Source organism: Scyliorhinus torazame, chromosome 14 (assembly GCF_047496885.1).
Source record: "Scyliorhinus torazame isolate Kashiwa2021f chromosome 14, sScyTor2.1, whole genome shotgun sequence".
Classification (NCBI taxonomy): Eukaryota; Metazoa; Chordata; class Chondrichthyes; order Carcharhiniformes; family Scyliorhinidae; genus Scyliorhinus; species Scyliorhinus torazame.
In genome coordinates this window covers 2634674-2662659 of record NC_092720.1, presented here as the reverse complement: position 1 = coordinate 2662659, position 27986 = coordinate 2634674, and the positions used below count along the sequence as shown (strand labels likewise).

The 27986-nt window shown below is 58.2% G+C and overlaps 1 long non-coding RNA gene across 1 annotated transcript; it reads left to right on the top strand.

Annotated features, from left to right (window-relative positions):
* The first annotated feature begins 10 nt into the window (after window positions 1-10).
* Window positions 11-27986, top strand: LOC140389234 (uncharacterized). Its single transcript, XR_011934310.1, has 2 exons — window positions 11-366; window positions 27675-27986. It is a non-coding gene; the product is annotated as an uncharacterized lncRNA (long non-coding RNA).

Genomic DNA, 27986 nt, shown 5'->3' with positions numbered 1-27986 from the left:
GAATGTGACTGGGTTGTGCGTAAATGCGCGTCATCTCCTGGGACCCTCCTCCGAACGTGTGAGCTGGTGTGAGGGCGGCTTTATAAGGAGCTTCCCCGATTGCAGGGACAGAAGGAGCGGAGCTGTCCACAGAGCGAGTGCTGAAACCGCCGCCAATTTCAAAGCGTTTGGAAACTGCTCTCCTGCTCGCTGTCTCTCCCATTGATCCTCGCCTTGTGCAGAGATGTGTAGCCGCCTTCAGTTGAGCCTGGCTCTCCTCTCCATCGCCCTGGCAGTACTGAGTGTCAGCTCAGGCCCCACAGACAACAGGTATCGCGAAATCCTGCAGAGAGCCATGGCAGCCACAGGAAGCGGGGGGGGAAAGCGGTAAGGACCCAGCAAAAAGTCACATTCAATAGAAATGGGAGTTTGTGTTCCCCCCGTTCACCTCGAATAGAAACTGGGACTGGGAAATAACTGGGGGACACCGAGATCCCTCTGCTCATCCACACTTCCAAGAACTTTACCATTAGCCAAATATTCCGCTTTCCTGTTATTCCTTCCAAAGTGAATCACCTTACATGTCTCTACATTAAACTCCATTTGCCACCTCTCAGCCCAGCTCTGCAGCTTATCTATGTCCCTCTGTAACCTGCAACATCCTTCCGCACTGTCGACAACACCACCGACTTTAGTGTTGTCTGCAGATTTATTCACCCACCCTTCTGCGCCCTCCTCTAGATCATTTATAAAAATGACAAACAGCAACGGCCCCAGAACAGATCCTTGTGGTACGCCACTTGTAACTGAACTCCGTTCTGAACATTTCCCACGAACCACCACCCTCTGTCTTCTTTCAGCTAGCCAATTTCTGATCCACATCTCTAAATCACCCTCAATCCCCAGCCTCCGTATTTTCTGCAATAGCCTACCATGGGGAACCTTATCAAACGCTTTACTGAAATCCATATACACCACATCAACTGCTCTACTCTCGTCTTCCTGTTCAGTCACCTTCTCAAAGAACTCGATGAGGTTTGTGAGGCATGACCTACCCTTCACAAAGCCATGCTGACTATCCCTGATCATATTATTCCCATCTAGATGATTATAAATCTTGTCTTTTATAATCCTCCCCAAGACTTTACCCACAACAGACGTGAGGCTCACTGGTCTATAGTTGCCGGGGTTGTCTCTACTCCCCTTCTTGAACAAAGGGACCACATTTGCTATCTTCCAGTCCTCTGATGACATAAAAATCAAAGCCAAAGGTCCAGCAATCTCTTCCCTGGCCTCCCAGAGAATCCTAGGACAAATCCCATCAGGCCCCGGGGACTTATTTATTTTCAGCCTGTCCAAAATTGCCAACACCTCTTCCCTACGTACCTCAATGCCATCTATTCTAATAGCCTGGGTCTCAGCATTCTCCTCCACAACATTCTCTTTTTCCTGAGTGAATACTGATGAAAAATATTCATTTAGTATCTCGCCTATCTCTTCAGACTCATGGTGTGACAAGCATCTAGGGAGAGATTAATGATAATAATCGCTTATTGTCACAAGTAGGCTTCAATGAAGTGAAAATCCCTTAGTCGCCACATTCGGCGCCTGTTCGAGGAGGACTGGTATGGAAATTGAACCTGTGCTGCTGGCATTATTCTGCATTGCAAGCCAGCTATTTAGCTCACTGTGTAAACCAGCCTCAGGAGAAATTCGCAGGTGTTATTTTGGGTGACCTCTGTCACTTGGTTTCTGAGCGTGAAGAGTCTGACCGCTGGTTGCCCATTGGTTACATGGATTGTGTACTTACTGTAAACTTTAGCGAATAAGATAGGTTTTTATAAACCTAGATAGATTTTTATAAACCTGTGCCAATTTCCACATTCCTAAGCAAAAAAATAAAAGTTGGGATCTATCAAACCCAGTTCCTCTCTGGGAACTGATTGGTCCAGTAGTAACTCAAGCTGGGACTGGAACACTCCTGATGAAGTCAGATTCTCAGCACTGGGCTTTTGGACATGATGGTTGAAGTGCTAACTCTCAGCTCTATCTGCCCTCTCGCATGAACCTCAAACACCACATTTGAAAAACAGTCGGAAATTTATCCTTTGTGTCCGAGTCAATCCTTTCCCTCAATACTGTCAATGTTTTGCTACTTGTAGCATTTTAATAGATACGAATTGATGTACGTTTCCTACGCGACAGCAGTAACTACACTGCAGGGAAAAAGTGTCTGATTCCCCACAAACCGCTCCCAAGGTTGTGGAATGCAATGGACGCAAGTCTTTCTTTCTCCCAGGACAACTTCACGGATTTTTATCGTTATGTTAATGAACTAATTAAAAATTGTTGCTTTATTAGAAGAATATCAAGGAACATTTATAAATATTAATGTCATACTTGACTGTTTTAATTCAAAGGAGTACATAGGTCTGCACTTTCTTGCACCAACTTTAAAGATGATGAAAAACACTTCAGTTTACACATTTTGAAATACCTTAATTATTAGTCAACATAATCAGTTTGTTTTAAAGGCAAGATAATTATTCAAGGATATCAATGAATATCATAGAATTTACAGAGCAGAAGGAGGCCATTCAGCCCATCGAGTCTGCACCGGCTCTTGGAAAGAGCACCCTACCCAAGGTCAACACCGCCACCCTATCCCCATAACCCAGTAACCCCACCAAACACTAAGGGCAATTTATCATGGCCAATCCACCTAACCCGCACATCTTTGGACTGTGGGAGGAAACCGGAGCACCCGGAGGAAACCCACGCAGACACGGGGAGGATGTGCAGACTCCGCACAGACAGTGACCCAAGCCAGAATCGAACCTGGGACCCTGGAGCTGTGAAGCAATTGTGCTATCCACAAGGCTACCGTGCTGCCCCTCAGCAACGGCCCGTTCTGCCCCACAGAATATATGAACGTATCAATTAGGAGCAGGAGGAAGCCATTCAGCCCCTCGACCTTTGCCATAAAATAAGATGATGGCTGCTGATTGTAACCTCAGCCTACCGGTGGACCACCGATAATCTTTCACCCCCTTGTTTATCAATAAGCTATCCACCTCTGACTTTAAAATATTCAGAAACTCTGCTTCCATTGCTTTTTATGAAAATGAGTTCTAGATACACCAAGAGAAAAACAATTCTGCTCATCTCCGTGAGAAATAAGTCACCCCCCTGTTTTTAACCCGAGTTAACCCTAGGGACCCCTAGTTCTAGATTCTCCCACAAGAGGAAACATCCTCTCCACATCCAACCTGCCAATACCACCGAAGATCTTAAAGGTTTCAATCAAGTCACCTTTACTTCTTCTAAACTCCAGTGAATACAAGCCTAGTCTGTCCAACCTTCCCTCATAAGACAACCCACCCATTCCAGGTACCAGTCTTCACTGAACTGCTTCCTTAAATAAAGAGACCAAGACTGTACACAATACTCCAAATGTGGTCTCACTAGCGTCCTGTACAATTGATGCATAACCTCCCTGTTCTTGTATTCATGGAAATTAGGATCAGGAGGGGGGCATTCAGCCCTTCGAGCCTGCTCCACCATTCATTATTATCATGGCTGCTCATCCAACTCAATAACCTAATCCTGCTTTCTCCCCGTATCCTTTGATCCCCTTTGCCTCAAGTGCTATATCTAACTGCCTCTTGAAAACATACAGGACAGGATTCTCCATCAGTCGATGCTGGAATTGGGAAAGGTAATTTGGCAGAGAATTCGTTTTGATGCTGAAATTTTGGTAGGCACCTGGTTGCTGCCAAATTGCAATTCTCTGGTGCTTCAAGCGTCAATGCCCTGCACTCCGCATGTACAGTAAATGCAGGTGGCTTTTCATCAGCGGGCCTGACACTGTATTTTCCAGGGCCTCAGTGATGCTCCACCTCCACCAAGGCAAATTCCCGACACTGAGGTTCACGTGTGCTTTTAGAAAATGAGAAACAGGTGCCGATGAGAGAGAGAAAGGAGGTGGGACACGGAAAGGCGTGACCGTGGGCTACCCATCCTGACACTGACCGAGCTGGCTGGGGGTAGGGGGTGGTCAGCCACGACTGCCGTGGCCTGAAAGGCAGCCATCTTGCTGCGCACCCCACTGACCGCCCACGTTGGCGCCTGGTTCTGCAGGGCCACCAGGCCGTATGGACCCCCCACCTCCATACCCCAGGGGTTTATTGGGCTGTGGGGTATAGGATAGTGGTGGTGGGGCGGGGATGTGTGAGTGGTGTGGGTATGGGGGTGGTGTGTGTTGGGGTAGGAGGAGGGGTAGTGGTGGGGTTGGTCACAGACATGCTATACTGAACTGCAAATCAGTGGGGTCTCACTTACTTGCCCGATGCCGACCTCTGCCCCAGGCACTGCACTTTCTTTGGACCCACCGACCAAATCTAGGGCCCTCTGCTCTGCTGTGGTGAGAGGCCGCAGTGACAGCTTGTGCCCCTCCAGTCTTGTCCCACTCCCGCCAATTATGCATGGACTTCTCCTGGGGGGTGGGGGGGAACATAGAAACACTCAGTGTGAGATTGTCCGACACATCCAGCCCATGTGGTGGGTAACTGGTGGCTTCAGTGGCCAGGGCCCGGCGTTGGCAGCCAGTAGAGTTCTGTGGTGCTGGGTGGGGTTTTGGCCTCCATCCTGATGGGGGAGCGGTTATGAGTGTGTGGGGTGGGGATTAGTGCCAGGAGCACAATGCTGCCTACTCGCCCTGGCTGCTCTAAGGAGGTTGTGCAGTTTCCCCTGGCATTGCTGTCCAGTCCAGACGGTGCTGACCACCTCTGCCACCTGCACCCGGGCCCAGCAAACTGCAGCGGCTGGCAGCCTATTTCTCACCCCGGTGTACAGGGTTGCTCTCTTCTCCTCCATGGCATCCAGCACCATCTCCAGTTACACATCGGTAAATCTTGGTGTTGCATCTTGCTGCCAACTTGTTGGCTGGGATGGTGTGTGTGGGGAGTGTGTGTGGGTAGTGTGTGTGGGGAGTGTGTGTGGGGAGTGTGTGTGGGGAGTGTGTGTGGGGAGTGTGGGTGGGGAGTGTGTTGGCTGGGATGGTGTGTGTGGGGAGTGTGTTGGCTGGGATGGTGTGTGTGGGGAGTGTGTTGGCTGGGATGGTGTGTGTGGGGAGTGTGTTGGCTGGGATGGTGTGTGTGGGGAGTGTGTTGGCTGGGATGGTGTGTGTGGGGAGTGTGTTGGCTGGGATGGTGTGTGTGGGGAGAGTGTTGTCTGGGATGGTGTGTGTGTGGAGTGTGTGTGGGGAGTGTGTGTGGGGAGTGTGTGTGGGGAGTGTGTGTGGGGAGTGTGTGTGGGGAGTGTGTTGGCAGGGATGGGGTGTGTGGGGAGAGTGCTGTCTGGGATGGTGTGTGTGTGGAGTGTGTGTGGGGAGTGTGTGTGGGGAGTGTGTGTGGGGAGTGTGTGTGGGGAGTGTGTGTGGGGAGTGTGTGTGGGGAGTGTGTGTGGGGAGTGTGGGTGGGGGTGTGTGTGGGGGGTGTGTGTGGAGAGTGTGTGTGGGGAGTGTGTGTGGGGAGTGTGTTGGCTGGGATGGTGTGTGTGGGGAGTGTGTTGGCTGGGATGGTGTGTGTGGGGAGTGTGTTGGCTGGGATGGTGTATGTGGGGAGTTTGTTGGCTGGGATGGGGTGTGTGGGGTGTGTGCGTGCAGTGTGTGTGGGGAATGTATGTGGGGAGTGTGTGTGGGGAGTGTGTGTAGGGAGTGTGTTTGGGGGGGTGTACGTGGGGGGGGTGGGGAGTGTGTGTGGCGAGTGTGTGTGGGGAGTGTGTGGGGAGTGTGTGGGGGGGGTGTGTGTGGGGAGTGTGTGTGGAGGGGTGTGTGGGGGATGTTTGTGGGGGCGTGTGTGGGGAGTGTGTGTGGGGAGTGTTTGTGGGGAGTGTGTGTGGGGAGTGTGGTGTTGTGTGTGGGGGGTGTTTGTGGGGGGGGGGTGGGGAGTGTGCGTGTGGAGTGTGTGTGGGGAGTGTGTGTGGGGTGTGTGTGTGGGGAGTGTGTGTGGGGTGTGTGTGTGTGGGGTGTGTGTGGAGGGTGTGTGTGGGGGGGTGTGGGGGGGGGGGTGTGGGGTGTGTGTGTGGGGTGTGTGTGAGTGGTGTGTGTAGGGAGTGTGTGTGGGGAGTGTGTGTGGGGAGTGTGTGTGGGGGGTGTGAGTGGGGTGTGTGTGTGGGGAGTGTGTGTGGGGAGTGTGCATGGGGAGAGTGTGTGGGGAGTGCGTGTGGGGAGTGTGTGTGGGGAGTGTGTGTGAGGAGTGTGTGTGGGGGGTGTGTGTGGGGTGTGTGTGTGGGGGTGTGTGTGGGGAGTATGTGCGGGGAATGTGTGTGGGGAGAGTGTGTGGGGAGTGTGTGTGGGGAGTGTGTGTGGGGGGGGTGGTGTGTTGTGTGTGGGGGTGTGTGGGGGGAGTGTGTGTGGGGAGTGTGTGTGGGGAGAGTGTGTGGGGAGTGTGTTGGCTGGGATGGTGCGTGTGGGGAGTGTGTTGGCTGGGATGGTATGTGTGGGGAGTGTGTTGGCTGGGATGGTGTATGTGGGGAGTGTGTTGGCTGGGATGGTGCGTGTGGGGAGTGTGTTGGCTGGGATGGTGTGTGTGGGGTGTGTGTGTGTGCAGTGTGTGTGGGGAGTGTGTGTGGGGAGTGTGTGTGGGGAGTGTGTGTGGGGAATGTGTGTGGGGAGTGTGTGTGGGGAGTGTGTTTGGGGGGTGTATGTGGGGGGGTGTGGGCAGTGTGTGTGGCGAGTGTGTGTGGGGATTGTGTGGGGAGTGTGTGGGGTGTGTGTGTGTGCAGTGTGTGTGGGGAGTGTGTGTGGGGATTGTGTGTGGGGAGTGTGTGTGGGGAGTGTGTGTGGGGATTGTGTGTGGGGAGTGTGTTTGGGGGGTGTATGTGGGGGGGTGTGGGGAGTGTGTGTGGCGAGTGTGTGTGGGGAGTGTGTGGGGAGTGTGTGGGGAGTGTGTGTGGAGGGGTGTGTGGGGAATGTTTGTGGGGGCATGTGTGGGGAGTGTGTGTGGGGAGTATTTGTGGGGAGTGTGTGTGGGGAGTGTAGGGGGTGTGTGTGGGGGGTGTTTGTGTGGGGGGTGTGGAGTGTGTGTGTGGAGTGTGTGTGGGGAGTGTGTGTGGGGTGTGAGTGTGGTGTGTGTGTGTGTGGGGTGTGTGTGTGTGGGATGTGTGTGGGGTGTGTGTGTGGGGGGGTGTGGGGGTGTGTGTGGGGTGTGTGTGGTGTGTGTGTGGGTGGTGTGTGTAGGGAGTGTGTGTGGGGAGTGTGTGTGGGGAGTGTGTGTGGGGGGTGTGAGTGTGGTGTGTGTGTGGTGAGTGTGTGTGGGGAGTGTGCGTGGGGAGAGTGTGTGGGGAGTGCGTGTGGGGAGTGTGTGTGGGGAATGTGTGTGGGGAGTGTGTTGACTGGGATGTGTGTGTGGGGAGTGTGTTGGCTGGGATGGGGTTTGTGGGGAGAGTGTTGTCTGGGATGGTGTGTGTGGGGAGTGTGTGGGGGGATTGTGTGTGGGGAGTGTGTGTGGGGAGTGTGTGTGGGGACTGTGTGTGGGGACTGTGTGTGGGGAGTGTGTGTGGGGAGTGTGTGTAGGGAGTGTGTGTGGGGAGTGTGTGTGGGGAGTGTGCGTGGGGTGTGTGTGTGGCGAGTGTGCATGGGGAGTGTGCGTGGTGAGTGTGCGTGGGGACTGTGCGTGGAGAGTGTGTGTGGGGTGGGTGTGGGGGGAGTGTGTTGGCTGGGATATGTGTGTGTGGGGAGTGTGTGTGGGGAGTGTGTGTGGGGAGTGTGTGTGGGGAGTGTGTGTGGGGAGTGTGCGTGGGGAGTGTGCATGGGGAGTGGGCGTGGGGAGTGTGTGAGGGGAGTTTGCGTGGGGAGTGTGCATGGGGAGTGTGCGTGGGGCGTGTGCGAGGGGTCTGTGCATGGGGAGTGTGCGTGGGGAGTGTGCGTGGGGAGTGTGTGTGGGGAGTTCTTGTGGGGAGTGTGTGTGGGGAGTGTGTATGTGGAGTGTGTGTGGGGAGTATGTGTGGGGAGTGTGTGTGGGGAGTGTGTGTGGGGAGTGTGTGTGGGGTATGTGTGGGGTGTGTGTGTGGGGTGTGTGTGTGGGGGTGTGTGGGGGGAGTGTGTGTGGGGATTGTGTGTGGGGAGTGTGTGTGCTGAGTGTGTGTTGGGTGTGTGTGTGGGGGGGGTGTGGGGAGTGTGTGGGCGGAGTGTGTGTGGGGAGTGTGTGTGGGGAGTGTGTGTGGGGAGTGTGTGTGGGGAGTGTGTGTGGGGAGTGTGTGTGGGGGGGGCGTGGGGGGAATGTGTGTGGGGAGTGTCTGAGGGGAGTGTGTGTGGGGAGTGTGTGTGGGGAGTGCGTGTGGGGAGCGTGTGTGGGGAGTTTGTGTGGGGAGTGTGTGTGGGGAGTGTGTATGGGGAATGTGTGTGGGGAGTGTGTGTGGGGAGTGTGTGTGGGGAGTGTGTGTGGGGAGTGTGTGTGGGGAGAGTGTGTGTGGAGTGTGTGTGGGTGTGTGTGTGTGGGGGGGCTGTGTGGGGAGTGTGTGTGGGGAGTTTGTGTGGGGAGTGTGTGTGGGGAGTGTGTGTGGGGAGTGTGTTTGGGGGTTGTATGTGGGGGTGTGTGGGGAGTGTGTGTGGCGAGTGTGTCTGGGGAGTGTGTGGGGAGTGTGTGTGGGGGGGTTGTGTGGGGAGTGTGTGTGGGGGTGTGTGTGGGGGTTGTTTGTGGGGGCGTGTGTGGGGAGTGTGTGTGGGGAGTGTTTGTGGGGAGTGTGTGTGGGGAGTGTGGGGGGGTGTGGGCGGTGTTTGTGGGGGGGTGTGGGGAGTGTGTGTGGGGAGTGTGTGTGGGGAGTGTGTGTGGGGTGTGTGTGTGGGGAGTGCGTGTGGGGTGTGTGTGTGTACGGTGTGTGTGGGGGTGTGTGTGGGGGGCATGTGGGGTTTCTGTGGGGTGTGTGTGTGGGGTGTGTGTGGTTTGTGTGTGTAGGGAGTGTGTGTGGGGAGTGTGTGTGTGGAGTGTGTGTGGGGGGTGTGAGTGGGGGGGGTGTGGGGAGTGTGTATGGGGAGTGTGTGTGGGGAGTGCGTGTGGGGAGTGTGTGTGGGGAGTGCGTGTGGGGTGTGTGTGTGGGGAGTGTGTGTGGGGGGTGTATGTGGGGGGGTGTGGTGGGTGTGTGTGGGGAGTGTGTGTGGGAATTCTGTGTGCGGTGTGTGTGTGGGGGGTGTTTGTGGGTAGTGTGTGTGGGGAGTGTGTGTGGGGGGGTGTGTGTGGGGGGGGGTGTGGGGTGTGTGTGGGGGGGTGTGGGGTGTGTGCGTGGGGGAGTGTGGGGAGTGTGTGTGGGGAGTGTGTGTGGGGAGTGTGTGTGGGGAGTGTGTTGGCTGGGATGGTGTGTGTGGGGAGTGTATGTGGGGAGTATGTGTGGGGGGGGTGTGTGTGGGGTGTGTGGGGGGGGGGGTGGGGGTGTGTGGGGGGTGTGTGTGAGGGGGGGTGGGGAGTGTGTGTGGGGAGTGTGTGTGGGGTGTGTGTGTGGGGAGTTTGTGTGGGGGGTGAATGTGGGGGGGGGTGTGGTGTGTGTGTGTGGGGAGTGGGTGTGGGGATTCTGTGTGCGGAATGTGTGTGGGGGTGTGTGTGGGGGGAGTGTGTGGGATGTGTGTGTGGGGTGTGTTTGGGGGGTGTGTGTGTGGGGGGGGTGGGGGTGTGGGTGGGGTGTGTGTGTGGGGTGTGTGTGGGTGGTGTGTGTAGGGAGTGTGTGGGGAGTGTGTGTGGGGTGTGTGTGTGGGGGTGTGTGTGGGGTGTGTGTGGGGGGAATGTGTATGGGGAGTGTGTGTGGGGTGTGTGTGTGGGGAGTGTGTGTGGCGAGTGCGTGTGGGGTGTGTGTGTGGGGAATGTGTGTGGGGGGTGTATGTGGGGGGGGTGTGTGGTGGGTGTGTGTGGGGAGTGTGTGTGGGGAGTGTGTGTGGGGAGTGTGTGTGGGTAGTGTGTGTGGGGAGTGTGTGTGGGGAGTGTGTGTGGGGAGTGTGTGTGTGGAGTGTGGGTGGGGAGTGTGTTGGCTGGGATGGTGTGTGTGGGGAGTGTGTTGGCTGGGATGGTGTGTGTGGGGAGTGTGTTGGCTGGGATGGTGTGTGTGGGGAGTGTGTTGGCTGGGATGGTGTGTGTGGGGAGTGTGTTGGCTGGGATGGTGTGTGTGGGGAGTATGTTGGCTGGGATGGTGTGTGTGGGGAGAGTGTTGTCTGGGATGGTGTGTGTGTGGAGTGTGTGTGGGGAGTGTGTGTGGGGAGTGTGTGTGGGGAGTGTGTGTGGGGAGTGTTTGTGGGGAGTGTGTGTGGGGAGTGTGTTGGCAGGGATGGGGTGTGTGGGGAGAGTGTTGTCTGGGATGGTGTGTGTGTGGAGTGTGTGTGGGGAGTGTGTGTGGGGAGTGTGTGTGGGGAGTGTGTGTGGGGAGTGTGTGTGGGGAGTGTGTGTGGGGAGTGTGTGTGGGGAGTGTGGGTGGGGGGTGTGTGTGGGGGGTGTGTGTGGGGTGTGTGTGTGGGGAGTGTGTGTGGGGAGTGTGTTGGCTGGGATGGTGTGTGTGGGAAGTGTGTGTGGGGAGTGTGTGTGGGGAGTGTGTTGGCAGGGATGGGGTGTGGGGAGTGTGTGTGGGTAGTATGTGTGGGGTGTGTGTGTGGGGAGTGTGTGTGGGGAGTGTGTGTGGGGTGAGTGTGTGGGGAGTGTGTGTGGGGAGTGTGTGTGGGGAGTGTGTGTGGGGAATGTGTGTGGGGGTGTGTGTGGGGTGGGTGTGTGGGGGTGTGTGTGGGGAGTGTGTGTTGGGAATGTGTGTGGGGAGTGTGTGGGGGGGTGTGGGGTGTGTGTGTGGGTGTGTGTGGGGAGTGTGTGTGGGGAGTGTGTGTGGGGAGTCTGTGTGGGGAGTGTGTGTGGGGAGTGTGTTGGCTGGGATGGTGTGTGTGGGGAGTGTGTTGGCTGGGATGGTGTGTGTGGGGAATGTGTTGGCTGGGATGGTGTATGTGGGGAGTTTGTTGGCTGGGATGGGGTGTGTGGGGTGTGTGCGTGCAGTGTGTGTGGGGAGTGTATGTGGGGAGTGTGTGTTGGGAGTGTGTGTGGGGAGTGTGTGTGGGGAGTGTGTGTAGGGAGTGTGTTTGGGGGGTGTACGTGGGGGGGGTGGGGAGTGTGTGTGGCGAGTGTGTGTGGGGAGTGTGTGGGGAGTGTGTGTGGGGGGTGTGTGTGGGGAGTGTGTGTGGAGGGGTGTGTGGGGGATGTTTGTGGGGGCGTGTGTGGGGAGTGTGTGTGGGGAGTGTTTGTTGGGAGTGTGTGTGGGGAGTGTGGTGTTGTGTGTGGGGGGTGTTTGTGGGGGGGGTGGGGAGTGTGCGTGTGGAGTGTGTGTGGGGAGTGTGTGTGGGGTGTGTGTGTGGGGAGTGTGTGTGGGGTGTGTGTGTGTGGGGTGTGTGTGGAGGGTGTGTGTGGGGGGGGGTGTGGGGGGGGGTGTGGGGTGTGTGTGTGGGGTGTGTGTGAGTGGTGTGTGTAGGGAGTGTGTGTGGGGAGTGTGTGTGGGGAGTGTGTGTGGGGGGTGTGAGTGGGGTGTGTGTGTGGGGAGTGTGTGTGGGGAGTGTGCGTGGGGAGAGTGTGTGGGGAGTGCGTGTGGGGAGTGTGTGTGGGGAGTGTGTGTGGGGAATGTGTGTGGGGAGAGTGTGTGGGGAGTGTGTGTGGGGAGTGTGTGTGGGGGGGGGTGGTGTGTTGTGTGTGGGGGTGTGTGGGGGGAGTGTGTGTGGGGAGTGTGTGTGGGGAGTGTGTGTGGGGAGTGTGTTGGCTGGGATGGTATGTGTGGGGAGTGTGTTGGCTGGGATGGTGTATGTGGGGAGTGTGTTGGCTGGGATGGTGCGTGTGGGGAGTGTGTTGGCTGGGATGGTATGTGTGGGGAGTGTGTTGGCTGGGATGGTGTGTGTGGGGTGTGTGTGTGTGCAGTGTGTGTGGGGAGTGTGTGTGGGGAGTGTGTGTGGGGAGTGTGTGTGGGGAGTGTGTGTGGGGAGTGTGTTTGGGGGGTGTATGTGGGGGGGTGTGGGGAGTGTGTGTGGCGAGTGTGTGTGGGGATTGTGTGGGGAGTGTGTGGGGTGTGTGTGTGTGCAGTGTGTGTGGGGAGTGTGTGTGGGGAGTGTGTGTGGGGAGTGTGTGTGGGGATTGTGTGTGGGGAGTGTTTTTGGGGGGTGTATGTGGGGGTGTGTGGGGAGTGTGTGTGGCGAGTGTGTGTGGGGAGTGTGTGGGGAGTGTGTGGGGAGTGTGTGTGGAGGGGTGTATGGGGAATGTTTGTGGGGGCGTGTGTGGGGAGTGTGTGCGGGGAGTGTAGGGGGTGTGTGTGGGGGGTGTTTGTGTGGGGGGTGTGGAGTGTGTGTGTGGAGTGTGTGTGGGGAGTGTGTGTGGGGTGTGAGTGTGGTGTGTGTGTGTGTGGGGTGTGTGTGTGTGGGGTGTGTGTGGGGTGTGTGTGTGGGGGGGGTGTGGGGGTGTGTGTTGGGTGTGTGTGGTGTGTGTGTGGGTGGTGTGTGTAGGGAGTGTGTGTGGGGAGTGTGTGTGGGGAGTGTGTGTGGGGGGTGTGAGTGTGGTGTGTGTGTGGTGAGTGTGTGTGGGGAGTGTGCGTGGGGAGAGTGTGTGGGGAGTGCGTGTGGGGAGTGTGTGTGGGGAATATGTGTGGGGAGTGTGTTGACTGGGATGTGTGTGTGGGGAGTGTGTTGGCTGGGATGGGGTTTGTGGGGAGAGTGTTGTCTGGGATGGTGTGTGTGGGGAGTGTGTGGGGGGATTGTGTGTGGGGAGTGTGTGTGGGGAGTGTGTGTGGGGACTGTGTGTGGGGACTGTGTGTGGGGAGTGTGTGTGGGGAGTGTGTGTAGGGAGTGTGTGTGGGGAGTGTGTGTGGGGAGTGTGCGTGGGGTGTGTGCGTGGCGAGTGTGCATGGGGAGTGTGCGTGGTGAGTGTGCGTGGGGACTGTGCGTGGAGAGTGTGTGTGGGGTGGGTGTGGGGGGAGTGTGTTGGCTGGGCTGTGTGTGTGTGGGGAGTGTGTGTGGGGAGTGTGTGTGGGGAGTGTGTGTGGGGAGTGTGTGTGGGGAGTGTGCGTGGGGAGTGTGCATGGGGAGTGGGCGTGGGGAGTGTGTGAGGGGAGTTTGCGTGGGGAGTGTGCATGGGGAGTGTGCGTGGGGAGTGTGCGAGGGGTCTGTGCATGGGGAGTGTGCGTGGGGAGTGTGCGTGGGGAGTGTGTGTGGGGAGTTCTTGTGGGGAGTGTGTGTGGGGAGTGTGTATGTGGAGTGTGTGTGGGGAGTATGTGTGGGGAGTGTGTGTGGGGAGTGTGTGTGGGGAGTGTGTGTGAGGTATGTGTGTGGGGAGTGTGTGTGCTGAGTGTGTGTTGGGTGTGTGTGTGGGGGGGTGTGGGGAGTGTGTGGGCGGAGTGTGTGTGGGGAGTGTGTGTGGGGAGTGTGTGTGGGGAGTGTGTGTGGGGGGGGTGTGGGGAGTGTGTGGGGGGAATGTGTGTGGGGAGTGTCTGAGGGGAGTGTGTGTGGGGAGTGTGTGTGGGGAGTGCGTGTGGGGAGCGTGTGTGGGGAGTTTGTGTGGGGAGTGTGTGTGGGGAGTGTGTATGGGGAATGTGTGTGGGGAGTGTGTGTGGGGAGTGTGTGTGGGGAGTGTGTGTGGGGAGTGTGTGTGGGGAGTGTGTGTGGGGAGTGTGTGTGGGGGGGGTGTGGGGAGTGTGTGGGGGGAATGTGTGTGGGGAGTGTCTGAGGGGAGTGTGTGTGGGGAGTGTGTGTGGGGAGTGCGTGTGGGGAGCGTGTGTGGGGAGTTTGTGTGGGGAGTGTGTGTGGGGAGTGTGTATGGGGAATGTGTGTGGGGAGTGTGTGTGGGGAGTGTGTGTGGGGAGTGTGTGTGGGGAGTGTGTGTGGGGAGAGTGTGTGTGGAGTGTGTGTGGGTGTGTGTGGGGGGGCTGTGTGGGGAGTGTGTGTGGGGAGTTTGTGTGGGGAGTGTGTGTGGGGAGTGTGTGTGGGGAGTGTGTTTGGGGGTTGTATGTGGGGGGGTGTGGGGAGTGTGTGTGGCGAGTGTGTCTGGGGAGCGTGTGGGGAGTGTGTGTGGGGGGGTTGTGTGGGGAGTGTGTGTGGGGGTGTGTGTGGGGGATGTTTGTGGGGGCATGTGTGGGGAGTGTGTGTGGGGAGTGTTTGTGGGGAGTGTGTGTGGGGAGTGTGGGGGGGGTGTGGGCGGTGTTTGTGGGGGGGTGTGGGGAGTGTGTGTGGGGAGTGTGTGTGGGGAGTGTGTGTGGGGTGTGTGTGTGGGGAGTGTGTGTGGGGTGTGTGTGTGTACGGTGTGTGTGGGGGTGTGTGTGGGGGGCATGTGGGGTTTGTGTGGGGTGTGTGTGTGGGGTGTGTGTGGGTTGTGTGTGTAGGGAGTGTGTGTGGGGAGTGTGTGTGTGGAGTGTGTGTGGGGGGGGTGAGTGGGGGGGGTGTGGGGAGTGTGTATGGGGAGTGTGTGTGGGGAGTGCGTGTGGGGAGTGTGTGTGGGGAGTGCGTGTGGGGTGTGTGTGTGGGGAGTGTGTGTGGGGGGTGTATGTGGGGGGGGTGTGGTGGGTGTGTGTGGGGAGTGTGTGTGGGAATTCTGTGTGCGGTGTGTGTGTAGGGGGTGTTTGTGGGTAGTGTGTGTGGGGAGTGTGAGTGGGTGTGTGTGTGTGGGGGGGTGTGGGGTGTGTGGGGGGGTGTGGGGTGTGTGTGTGGGGGAGTGTGGGGAGTGTGTGTGGGGAGTGTGTGTGGGGAGTGTGTGTGGGGAGTGTGTTGGCTGGGATGGTGTGTGTGGGGAGTGTGTGTGGGGAGTATGTGTGGGGGGGGTGTGTGTGGGGTGTGTGGGGGGGGTGTGGGGGGTCTGTGGGGGGTGTGTGTGAGGGGGGGTGGGGAGTGTGTGTGGGGAGTGTGTGTGGGGTGTGTGTGTGGGGAGTTTGTGTGGGGGGTGTATGTGGGGGGGGGGGTGTGGTGTGTGTGTGTGGGGAGTGTGTGTGGGGATTCTGTGTGCGGAATGTGTGTGGGGGGGGAGTGTGTGGGATGTGTGTGTGGGGTGTGTTTGGTGGGTGTGTGTGGGGGGGGTGTGGGTGTGTGTGTGGGTTGTGTGTGTGGGGTGTGTGTGGGTGGTGTGTGTAGGGAGTGTGTGGGGAGTGTGTGTGGGGAATGTGTATGGGGAGTGTGTGTGGGGTGTGTGTGTGGGGAGTGTGTGTGGCGAGTGCGTGTGGTGTGTGTGTGTGGGGAGTGTGTGTGGGGGGTGTATGTGGGGGGTGTGTGTGGTGGGTGTGTGTGGGGAGTGTGTGTGGGGAGTGTGTGTGGGGTGTGTGTGTCGGGAGTGTGTGTGGGGTGTGTGTGTGTAGGGTGTGTGTGGGGGGTGTGTGTGGGGGGGTGTGGGTGTGTGTGTGGGGTGTGTGTGGGGTGTGTGTGGGTGGTGTGTGTAGGGAGTGTGTGTGGGGAGTGTGTGTGGGGAGTGTGTGTGGGGGGTGTGAGTGGGGGGGGTGTGTGGGGAGTGTGTATGGGGAGTGTGTGTGGGGAGTGTGTGTGGGGAGTCTGTGGGGAGTGCGTGTGGGGTGTGTGTGTGGGGAGTGTGTGTGGGGGGTGTATGTGGGGGGGGTGTGGTGGGTGTGTGTGGGGAGTGTGTGTGGTGATTCAGTGTGGGGAGTGTGTGTGGGGGGTGTTTGTGGGTTGTGTGTGTGGGGAGTGTGTGTGGGGGTGTGTGTGGGGGGGGTGTGTGTGGGGAGTGTGTGTGGGGAGTGTGTTGGGGTATGTGTGGGGTGTGTGTGTGGGGTGTGTGTGTGGGGGGTGTGTGGGGGGAGTGTGTGTGGGGATTGTGTGTGGGGAGTGTGTGTGCTGAGTGTGTGTTGGGTGTGTGTGTGGGGGGGGTGTGTGGGGAGTGTGTGGGCGGAGTGTGTGTGGGGAGTGTGTGTGGGGAGTGTGTGTGGGGAGTGTGTGTGGGGAGTGTGTGTGTGGGGGGTGTGGGGAGTGTGTGTGGGGAATGTGTGTGGGGAGTGTCTGAGGGTAGTGTGTGTGGGGAGTGTGTGTGGGGAGTGTGTGTGGGGAGTGTGTGTGGGGAGTTTGTGTGGGGTGTGTGTGTGGGGAGTGTGTATGGGGAGTGTGTGTGGGGAGTGTGTGTGGGGAGTGTGTGTGGGGAGTGTGTGTGGGGAGAGTGTGTGTGGAGTGGGTGTGGGTGTGTGTGTGTGGGGGGGCTGTGTGGGGAGTGTGTGTGGGGAGTTTGTGTGTGGAGTGTGTGTGGGGAGTGTGTGTGGGGAGTGTGTTTGGGGGTTGTATGTGGGGGGGTGTGGGGAGTGTGTGTGGGGAGTGTGTCTGGGGAGTGTGTGGGGAGTGTGTGTGGGGGGGTTGTGTGGGGAGTGTGTGTGGGGGTGTGTGTGGGGGATGTTTGTGGGGGCGTGTGTGGGGAGTGTGTGTGGGGAGTGTTTGTGGGGAGTGTGTGTGGGGAGTGTGGGGGGGTGTGTGGGCGGTGTTTGTGGGGGGGTGGGGAGTGTGTGTGGGGAGTGTGTGTGGGGTGTGTGTGTGGGGAGTGTGTGTGGGGTGTGTGTGTGTAGGGTGTGTGTGGGGGTGTGTGTGGGGGGGGGTGGGGTGTGTGTGGGGTGTGTGTGTGGGGTGTGTGTGGGTTGTGTGTGTAGGGAGTGTGTGTGGGGAGTGTGTGTGTGGAGTGTGTGTGGGGGGTGTGAGTGGGGGGGGGTGTGGGGAGTGTGTATGGGGAGTGTGTGTGGGGAGTGCGTGTGGGGAGTGTGTGTGGGGAGTGCGTGTGGGGTGTGTGTGTGGGGAGTGTGTGTGGGGGGTGTATGTGGGGGGGGGTGGTGGGTGTGTGTGGGGAGTGTGTGTGGGAATTCTGTGTGCGGAGTGTGTGTGGGGGGTGTTTGTGGGTAGTGTGTGAGGGGAGTGTGTGTGGGGGTGTGTGTTGGGGGGTGTGGGGTGTGTGTGGGGGGGGTGTGGGGTGTGTGTGTGGGGGAGTGTGGGGAGTGTGTGTGTGGAGTGTGTGTGGGGGGTGTGAGTGGGGGGGGTGTGGGGAGTGTGTATGGGGAGTGTGTGTGGGGAGTGCGTGTGGGGAGTGTGTGTGGGGAGTGCGTGTGGGGTGCGTGTGTGGGGAGTGTGTGTGGGGGGTGTATGTGGGGGGTGTGTGTGGGTGTGTGTGGGGAGTGTGTGTGGGAATTCTGTGTGCGGAGTGTGTGTGGGGGGTGTTTGTGGGTAGTGTGTGAGGGGAGTGTGTGTGGGGGGGGTGTGTGGGGGGGTGTGGGATGTGTGTGGGGAGGTGTGGGGTGTGTGTGTGGGGGAGTGTGGGCAGTGTGTGTGGGGAGTGTGTGTGGGGAGTGTGTGTGGGGAGTGTGTTGTCTGGGATGGTGTGTGTGGGGAGTGTGTGTGGGGCGTATGTGTGGGGGGTGTGTGTGTGGGGTGTGTGGGGGGGGTGTGTGGGGGGTGTGTGGGGGTGTGTGTGAGGGGGGGTGGGGAGTGTGTGTGGGGAGTGTGTGTGGGGTGTGTGTGTGGGGAGTTTGTGTGGGGGGTGTATATGGGGGTGTGGTGGGTGTGTGTGGGGAGTGTAAGGGATGTGTGTGTGGGGTGTGTTTGGGGTGTGTGTGTGGGGGGGGGTGTGGGGGTGTGTGTGGGGTGTGTGTGTGGGGTGTGTTGGTGGTGTGTGTAGGGAGTGTGTGTGGGGAGTGTGTGTGGGGAGTGTGTGTGGGGGTGTGTGTGGGGTGTGTGTGTGGGGAGTGTGTATAGGGAGTGTGTGTGGGGTGTGTGTGTAGGGAGTGTGTGTGGGGAGTGAGTGTGGGGTGTGTGTGTGGGGAGTGTGTGTGGGGAGTGTGTGTGGGGAGTGTGTGTGGGGAGTGTGTTGGCTGGGATAGTGCGTGTGGGGAGCGTGTTGGCTGGGGTGGTGTGTGTGGGGAGTGTGTTGGCTGGGATGGTGTATGTGGGGAGTGTGTTGGCTGGGATGGTGTGTGTGGGGTGTGTGTGTGTGTGCAGTGTGTGTGTGCAGTGTGTGTGGGGAGTGTGTGTGGGGAGTGTGTGTGGGGAGTGTGTGTGGGGAGTGTGTTTGGGGGGTGTATGTGGGGGGGGTGGGGAGTGTGTGTTGCGAGTGTGTGTGGGGAGTGTGTGGGGAGTGTGTGGGGTGTGTGTGTGTGCAGTGTGTGTGGTGAGTGTGTGTGGGGAGTGTGTGTGGGGAGTGTGTGTGGGGAGTGTGTGTGGGGAGTGTGTGTGGGGAGTGTGTTTGGGGGGTGTATGTGGGGGTGTGTGGGGAGTGTGTGGGGAGGGGTGTGTGAGGGGGGGGTGGGGGGTGTGTGGGGGGTGTGTGTGAGGGGGGGGTGGTGAGTGTGTGTGGGGAGTGTGTGTGGGGTGTGTTTGTGGGGAGTTTGTGTGGGGGGTGTATGTGGGGGGGGGTGTGGTGTGTGTGTGTGGGGAGTATTTGTGGGGAGTGTGTGTGTGGAGTGTAGGGGGTGTGTGGGGGGGGTGTTTGTGTGGGGGGTGTGGAGTCTGTGTGTGGAGTGTGTGTGGGGAGTGTGTGTGGGGAGTGTGTGTGGGGAGTGTGTGTGGGGAGTGTGTTGGCTGGGATGGTGTGTGTGGGGAGTGTGTGTGGGGAGTGTGTGTGGGGTGTGTGTGTGTGGGGTGTGTGGGGGGGGTGTGTGGGTGGTGTGTGGGGGGTGTGTGTGAGGGGGGGGTGGGGAGTGTGTGTGGGGTGTGTGTGTGGGGAGTTTGTGTGGGGGGTGTATGTGGGGGGGGGTGTGGTGTGTGTGTGTGGGGAGTGTGTGTGGGGATTCTGTGTGCGGAATGTGTGTGGGGGGTGTGTGTGGGGGGAGTGTGTGGGATGTGTGTGTGGGGTGTGTTTGGGGAGTGTGTGTGGGGGGGGGTGTGGGGGTGTGTGTGGGGTGTGTGTGTGGGGTGTGTGTGGGTGGTGTGTGTAGGGAGTGTGTGTGGGGAGTGTGTGTGGGGAGTGTGTGTGGGGGTGTGTGTGGTGTGTGTGTGTGGGGAATGTGTATGGGGAGTGTGTGTGGGGTGTGTGTGTGGGGAGTGTGTGTGGGGAGTGCGTGTGGGGTGTGTGTGTGGGGAGTGTGTGTGGGGGTTGTAATTGGGGGGTGTGTGTGGTGGGTGTGTGTGGGGAGTGTGTGTGGGGAGTGTGTGTGGGGTGTGTGTGTGGGGAGTGTGTGTGGGGTGTGTGTGTGTAGGGTGTGTGTGGGGGGGTGTGTGGGGGGGGTGTGGGGGTGTGTGTGGGGTGTGTGTGTGGGGTGTGTGTGGGTGGTGTGTGTAGGGAGTGTGTGTGGGGAGTGTGTGTGGGGAGTGTGTGTGGGGAGTGTGTTTGGGGGGTGTATGTGGGGGGGGGGTGGGGAGTGTGTGTTGCGAGTGTGTGTGGGGAGTGTGTGGGGAGTGTGTGGGGTGTGTGTGTGTGCAGTGTGTGTGGTGAGTGTGTGTGGGGAGTGTATGTGGGGAGTGTGTGTGGGGAGTGTGTGTGGGGAGTGTGTGTGGGGAGTGTGTTTGGGGGGTGTATGTGGGGGTGTGTGGGGAGTGTGTGTGGCGAGTGTGTGTGGGGAGTGTGTGGGGAGTGTGTGGGGAGTGTGTGTGGAGGGGTGTGTGAGGGGGGGGTGGGGGGTGTGTGGGGGGTGTGTGTGAGGGGGGGGTGGGGAGTGTGTGTGGGGAGTGTGTGTGGGGTGTGTGTGTGGGGAGTTTGTGTGGGGGGTGTATGTGGGGGGGGGTGTGGTGTGTGTGTGTGGGGAGTATTTGTGGGGAGTGTGTGTGTGGAGTGTAGGGGGTGTGTGGGGGGGGGTGTTTGTGTGGGGGGTGTGGAGTCTGTGTGTGGAGTGTGTGTGTGGAGTGTGTGTGGGGAGTGTGTGTGGGGAGTGTGCGTGGGGAGTGTGTGTGGGGAGTGTGTTGGCTGGGATGGTGTGTGTGGGGAGTGTGTGTGGGGAGTGTGTGTGGGGTGTGTGTGTGTGGGGTGTGTGAGGGGGGGGTGTGGGTGGTGTGTGGGGGGTGTGTGTGAGGGGGGGGTGGGGAGTGTGTGTGGGGTGTGTGTGTGGGGAGTTTGTGTGGGGGGTGTATGTGGGGGGGGGTGTGGTGTGTGTGTGTGGGGAGTGTGTGTGGGGATTCTGTGTGCGGAATGTGTGTGGGGGTGTGTGTGGGGGGAGTGTGTGGGATGTGTGTGTGGGGTGTGTTTGGGGGGTGTGTGTGGGGGGGGGTGTGGGGGTGTGTGTGGGGTGTGTGTGTGGGGTGTGTGTGGGTGGTGTGTGTAGGGAGTGTGTGTGGGGAGTGTGTGTGGGGAGTGTGTGTGGGGGTGTGTGTGGTGTGTGTGTGTGGGGAATGTGTATGGGGAGTGTGTGTGGGGTGTGTGTGTGGGGAGTGTGTGTGGGGAGTGCGTGTGGGGTGTGTGTGTGGGGAGTGTGTGTGGGGGGTGTAATTGGGGGGTGTGTGTGGTGGGTGTGTGTGGGGAGTGTGTGTGGGGAGTGTGTGTGGGGTGTGTGTGTGGGGAGTGTGTGTGGGGTGTGTGTGTGTAGGGTGTGTGTGGGGGGAGGTGTGGGGGGGGTGTGGGGGTGTGTGTGGGGTGTGTGTGTGGGGTGTGTGTGGGTGGTGTGTGTAGGGAGTGTGTGTGGGGAGTGTGTGTGGGGAGTGTGTGTGGGGGGTTTGAGTGGGGGGAGGTGTGGGGAGTGTGTATGGGGAGTGTGTGTGGGGAGTGCGTGTGGGGAGTCTGTGTGGGGAGTGCGTGTGGGGTGTGTGTGTGGGGAGTGTGTGTGGGGGGTGTATGTGGGGGGGGGTGGTGGGTGTGTGCGGGGAGTGTGTGTGGTGATTCAGTGTGGGGAGTGTGTGTGGGGGGTGTTTGTGGGTAGTGTGTGAGGGGAGTGTGTGTGGGGGGGGTGTGTGGGGGGGTGTGGGGTGTGTGTGGGGGGGTGTGGGGTGTGTGTGTGGGGGAGTGTGGGGAGTGTGTGTGGGGAGTGTGTGTGGGGAGTGTGTGTGGGGAGTGTGTTGGCTGGGATGGTGTGTGTGGGGAGTGTGTGTGGGGAGTATGTGTGGGGGGTGTGTGTGTGGGGTGTGTGGGGGGTGTGTGTGGGGTGTGTGTGGGGGGTGTGTGTGAGGGGGGTGGTGAGTGTGTGTGGGGAGTGTGTGTGGGGTGTGTGTGTGGGGAGTTTGTGTGGGGGGTGTATGTGGGGGGGGTGGTGGGTGTGTGTGGGGAGTGTGTGTGGGGATTCTGTGTGCGGAGTGTGTGTGGTGGGTGTGTGTGGGGGGAGTGTGTGAGATATGTGTGTGGGGTGTGTTTGGGGTGTGTGTGTGGGGGGGGTGTGGGGGTGTGTGTGGGGTGTGTGTGTGGGGTGTGTTGGTGGTGTGTGTAGGGAGTGTGTGTGGGGAGTGTGTGTGGGGAGTGTGTGTGAGGGTGTGTTTGGGGTGTGTGTGTGGGGAGTGTGTATAGGGAGTGTGTGTGGGGTGTGTGTGTGGGGAGTGTGTGTGGGGAGTGAGTGTGGGGTGTGTGTGTGGGGAGTGTGTGTGGGGAGTGTGTGTGGGGAGTGTGTGTGGGGAGTGTGTTGGCTGGGATGGTGCGTGTGGGGAGCGTGTTGGCTGGGATGGTGTGTGTGGGGAGTGTGTTGGCTGGGATGGTGTATGTGGGGAGTGTGTTGGCTGGGATGGTGTGTGTGGGGTGTGTGTGTGTGTGCAGTGTGTGTGGGGAGTGTGTGTGGGGAGTGTGTGTGGAGTGTGTGTGGGGAGTGTGTGTGGGGAGTGTGTTTGGGGGGTGTATGTGGGGGGGTGTGGGGAGTGTGTGTGGCGAGTGTGTGTGGGGAGTGTGTGGGGAGTGTGTGTGGTGTGTGTGTGTGCAGTGTGTGTGGTGAGTGTGTGTGGGGAGTGTGTGTGGGGAGTGTGTGTGGGGAGTGTGTGTGGTGAGTGTGTGTGGCGAGTGTGTTTGGGGGTGTATGTGGGGGTGTGTGGGGAGTGTGTGTGGCGAGTGTGTGTGGGGAGTGTGTGGGGAGTGTGTGGGGAGTGTATGTGGAGGGGTGTGTGGGGAATGTTTGTGGGGGCGTGTGTGGAGAGTGTGTGTGGCGAGTATTTGTGGGGAGTGTGTGTGTGGAGTGTAGGGGGTGTGTGGTGGGGGTGTTTGTGTGGGGGGTGTGGAGTGTGTGTGTGGAGTGTGTGTTGTGTGTGTGTGTGGGGTGTGTGTGTGTGGGGTGTGTGTGGGGTGTGTGTGTGGGGGGGGTGTGGGGGTGTGTGTGGGGTGTGTGTGGGGTGTGTGTGGGTGGTGTGTGTAGGGAGTGTGTGTGTGGAGTGTGCGTGGGGAGAGTGTGTGGGGGGTGTGAGTGGGGGGTGTGTGTGGGGAGTGTGTGTGGGGAGTGTGCGTGGGGAGAGTGTGTGGGGAGTGCGTGTGGGGAGTGTGTGTGGGGATTGTGTGTGGGGGGTGTGAGTGGGGTGTGTGTGTGGGGAGTGTGTGTGGGGAGTGTGCGTGGGGAGAGTGTGTGGGGAGTGCGTGTGGGGAGTGTGTGTGGGGATTGTGTGTGGGGAGTTTGTTGGCTGGGATGGTGTGTGTGGGGAGTGTGTGTGGGGAATGTGTGTGGGGAGTGTGTTGACTGGGATGTGTATGTGGGGACTGTGTTGGCTGGGATGGGGTTTGTGGAGAGAGTGTTGTCTGGGATGGTGTGTGTGGGGAGTGTGTGGGGGGATTGTGTGTGGGGTGTGTGTGTGGGGAGTGTGTGTGGGGAGTGTGTGTGGGGACTGTGTGTGGGGACTGTGTGTGGGGAGTGTGTGTGGGGAGTGTGTGTAGGGAGTGTGTGTGGGGAGTGTGTGTGGGGAGTGTGCGTGGGGAGTGTGCGTGGCGAGTGTGCATGGGGAGTGTGCGTGGTGAGTGTGCGTGGGGACTGTGCGTGGAGAGTGTGTGTGGGGTGTGTGTGGGGGGAGTGTGTTGGCTGGGATGTGTGTGTGTGGGGAGTGTGTGTGGGGAGTGTGTGTGGGGAGTCTGTGTGGGGAGTGTGTGTGAGGAGTGTGCGTGGGGAGTGTGCGTGGGGAGTGGGCGTGGGGAGTGTGTGAGGGGAGTTTGCGTGGGGAGTGTGCATGGGGAGTGTGCGTGGGGAGTGTGCGAGGGGTCTGTGCATGGGGAGTGTGCGTGGGGAGTGTGCGTGGGGAGTGTGTGTGGGGAGTTTTTGTGGGGAGTGTGTGTGGGGAGTGTATATGTGGAGTGTGAGTGGGGAGTATGTGTGGGGAGTGTGTGTGGGGAGTGTGTGTGGGGAGTGTGTGTGGGGTATGTGTGGGGTGTGTGTGTGGGGTGTGTGTGTGGGGGGTGTGTGGGGGGAGTGTGTGTGGGGATTGTGTGTGGGGAGTGTGTGTGCTGAGTGTGTGTTGGGTGTGTGTGTGGGGTGGGGTGTGGGGAGTGTGTGGGCGGAGTGTGTGTGGGGAGTGTGTGTGGGGAGTGTGTGTGGGGAGTGTGTGTGGGGCGTGTGTGTGGGGGGGTGTGGGGAGTGTGTGTGGGGAATGTGTGTGGGGAGTGTCTGAGGGGAGTGTGTGTGGGGAGTGTGTGTGGGGAGTGTGTGTGGGGAGTTTGTGTGGGGAGTGTGTGTGGGGAGTGTGCGTGGGGAGTATGCGTGGGGAGTGTGGGTGGGGAGTGTGCGTGGGGAGTTTGGGTGGGGAGTGTGCGTGGGGAGTGTTGGTGGGGAGTGTGTGGGGAGTGTGCGTTGGGAGTGTGTGTGCGTAGTGTGTGTGGGGAGTGTGCGTGGGGAGTGTGTGTGGGGAGTGTGTGTGGGGAGTGTGGGTGGGGAGTGTGTGTGGGGAGTGTGCGTGGGGAGTGTGGCTGGGGAGTGTGTGTGGGGAGTGTGGCTGGGGAGTGTGTGTGGGGAGTGTGTGTGGGGAGTGTGCGTGGGGAGTGTGGGTGGGGGGTGTGATGTGTATCTGCAGTTGCAGCCTGTCAGCCTCCTGAATTGAAATGAAATGATAATCACTTATTGTCACAAGTTGGCTTCAAATGAAGTTACTGTGAAAAGCTCCTAGTCGCCTCATTTCAGCACCTGTTCAGGGAGGCTGTTACGGGAATTGAACGGTGCTGCTGGCCTGCCTTGGTCTGCTTTCAAAGCCAGCGATTTAGCCCAGTGCGTGAATCCGGTGAATCCGGCACCGTTTCTCCTTGGTATCAATTGTCTCCCACATGGTACGGTGCTCGCCCATTAACAGTCGCTGAATCAGTCCAGGGGCAACTCCAATTTTGCTGTTCTAGACGTCCACGAATCCTGCCTCACCATCAACCCATAGTCTCAGCAACAGAGAATCCGGCCATCAATGTTTTGGACTTAACCACTTTCTGTGGTAATGGATTCTACAGGCCAACCACTCTCTGGGTGAAGAAATATCTGTCTTCTCTGACCTAAATACCCAGTACCTCAGACTGTGCTTCCTGGTTCTGGACACCCCCACCATCAGGAACATCCTTCCTGCATCTACCCTGTCCAGTCCTGTTAGAATTTTATAGGTTTCTATCAGATCCCCCCTCATTCTTCTGAACTCCAGCGAATACAATCCTAATCGACTCAATCTCTCCTCACACATTAATCCCGCCATCCCTGGAATCAGTCTGGTAAACCTTCGCTGCACTCCCTCGAGAGCAAGAACTTCCTTCCTCAGAGAAGGAGACCAAAACTGCCCACAATACTCCAGGTGTGGCCTCACCAAGGCCCTGTACAATTGCAGCAACACATCCCTGCTCCTGTACTCGAAACCTCTCGCAATGAAGGCCATCATACCATTTGTCTTTTTTACCGCCTGCTGCACCTGTATGCTTACTGTGAGGAACTGGCTAACTCCTTGTCTGTTTTATGTTTCTCTTTTTAATCCTTGTCCCTACAACATTGCAATTTTTGTTTTAAACTGCAGCCGTCGGTGAAACTGACAGCACCCTTGGTCTAATGTACTGGCCCAGGCCTCCCCCTTGATGCTCTGTGGCATTGCCCATGATGTCACTCTGATGGACTTCACTCGCAACCAATCAACTCCATTGCCATCCCGGGGCCAAGCAGATCCTCGATGCGGATTGGTGCTTTTTGTTCTGGAATGCCCTGCTGGGTAAACTCTGTTTGGTTTCAGGTTTTTCTCAGGCCAGAGTTGAAAAAGGCTTTAGGTTCCCCCTGATGAAGGGGTGGAATTCATTTGAAAACCCCATTTGGAGGCTGTGTGTTCTCGGCAGCTCAGCTGATAGACATTCTCCGCGAGACTGTTTCTCCAAATCAGGGGTTCGTTTGGAGCGACAGAGCTGAGCAGAATCTCTCTCCTCGAAGGGGTGAAATCTTAGCTGGAAGTCCTTTCTGGTTCACAGAGCAGTTAGTGGGCATTCAAAGCTTGAAGATAGAGCTGGGGAGGGCGGGGGGGGGGGGGGGGGGTGTATCTTTCGGGAATCCTCTCCCAGTAAGGTACCAGAAAACCCCAAGGCCTTGCAAAAACTGCTGCACTGTGGCTGTGGCCGGCGCAATACCACACAGGTCCCCGCTCAAGTCCTGGAATGATCCTGAGGCGTAAATGTTCAGGGCTGCAGTGACCTTGATGGCCACTGGGAGCGGGTGTCCTCCTCCACGTGGTGCCAGGTCCGCGAGGATATGGCACAGATGCCGCACCGTCTCCTTGTTGAGGTGGCGCCTCCTGCGGCACGCGCTGTCCGTCATTTGTTCGAATGACCAGCGATGCCTGTACACCCTGGGCCATCACGGGCCTCCCCCTCTGGGTCTCTCCCTGGCCTGATGGGCAGCCGGGTCCTCAGAGTGGGGCAGGGTCCGACACATGGTCTCCGGCTGCAACGCGTAGCACCAGCACCATTAGAGCAACCTCTGCATCCAACATCCCTGCCATAGCGTTCAATATCTGTAAGGCATTGGGGAAGAGTGTCAGACTGGCAAACAGAGGTGGCTCCCACCCCGGGACCCTGAGTGCCCCATTGATTCCTCCCACACCACCCTACTCAGAACGCCCTCCCCACGTATCCCAGGCTGCTGCAGGCCCCCCCTCACCGGACCCCAGACCCTGTACCCCAGACACCCACTCATAACACCACCCAGACAGGGTGCTAGCCCCCTCCCCGTGGCACGCACCCGCCCTCCGGCAGTGGACGCGTCGCCGGAGCTTGTCGCATCCCCTGGGTGTTCGGATGTTGGCTGCTGCGTGTGTGGTGTTGCCATCCTCAGTGCCCAGGCATCGCGGTCTGATTGGGATGCTAGGCAATGACTCCCATGTGTTACATGGCCCGCCCACCCACGGGAATTAACTTGGGTTGTGTGAAGTGCTCACTTAACCACGATTGCCAATTCCCTATTAGAGATAGCCTTCAGCCACACGGCCAGGAGCCTCGGCAGTCAGTGGGAGATATGGCTGGTCAGTGGGGCAGACGGACAGAGGCAGGGATTGCCCCCGGAACAGGTACACATGATCCAGGGGTTGACATGATGGTGCTACGAGTGGTTGCCTGCCGGTTGCCCCCCAGTGCCTCCCCCCATCCTCCCATGGCAGCCCACCACTGCGGAGGTTCCCCCTACCCTGAGCTGAGGGGCCCCCACCTGCCCCCATCCCCACACTGAGCAGTGGGGTGGCAGGTCCAGCACTCCCAGGCTCTTTACCTGTCAGTAAAGATGGATCCTCCCCTCCTCGGCTCCCCACAGAAACCCTTCCACCAGGTTCACCTTTTTCAAAAGGAGTACTAATCGGGGCCAGCGTGACCACTCGCTGGCAAGGCCGCTGAATGACAGAAGGCTCCGTTAATTGTATGGAAATGGGCTCACCAAGGCCCTGTACAATTGCAGCAACACATCCCTGCTCCTGTACTCGAAACCTCTCGCAATGAAGGCCAACATTCCATTAGCCTTCTTTACCGCCTGCTGCACCTGCATGCTTACCTTCAGCGACTGGTGTACGAGGACATCCAGGTCCCGCTGCACACTCCCCTCTCCCAATTTACAACCATTCAGGTAGTAATCTGCCTTCCTGTTTTTGCTTCCAAAGTGAATAACCTCACACTTATCCAAATTATACTGCATCTGCCATTGGTTTGCCCACTCGCCCAACCTGTCCAGATCTTGCTGTAGGATCCCTGCATCCTCGTCACAATTCACCCTCCGACCCAACTTGGTATCATCTGCAAACTTTGAGATGTTACATTTTGTTCCCTCATCCAAATCATTGATATATATTGTGAATAGCTGGGGTCCCAGCACCGATCCCTGTGGTACCCCACTAGTTACTGCTGCCAATTTGAAAAGCATTCTTTAATTCCTATTCTTTGTTTCCTCTCTGCAGAGAAGGCTGAGGAGGGATCTGATTGAAGTGCACTGGATTGTGTGGGACCTCAGTAGGCTGGATAGGAAGGAACTTTTCCCCTTAGCAGAGGGGTCAATAACCAGGGGCATAGATTTAAGCTAAGAAGTAGACGATTTTGAGGAGATTTGAGGAAAATCTTATTCACCCAGAGAGTGGTGGGAATGTGGAAAACACGGAAAGGTGGGCACCTTCACCACATTAAACAGCATTTAGATGAACATTTGAAATGTCATAGCCGTACAAGGTACAGGTCAGTGATGGACACTGAGATTAGGGGCTGGTTTAGCACAGGGCTAAATCGCTGGCTTTGCAAGCAGACCAAGGCAGGCCAACAGCATGGTTCAATTCCCATACCAGCCTGCCCGAGCAGGCGCTGGGATGTGGCGACTAGGGGCTTTTCACAGGAAATTCATTTGAAGCCTACTTGTGACAATAAGCAATTTTCATTTCATTTCATTTTCAGATTGGACAAGACGGCCTCGCAGACACATTGGACCAAGGACCACTTTCTGTAGAATGTTATATTTGCTGTGCTCATCTTATTGGATCCAAGCCCTATGATGAATATTCTCAGGGACCTAACACAAAGATCCAGCTGTTACCCTTGGAAGCTTTGCCACAGCTTCATCAAGTACCCCCAACATCCACTTCCATCCATTGTCCCCCGAAAGAAACTTTCAGAATTATTCAGCGTGCTTTAAAACCCATCATTGCCAGTGCCAAATTAAACCAATACACAACCAAACAGGTAAAACCTGCCTCTGCGCTAAAAGTA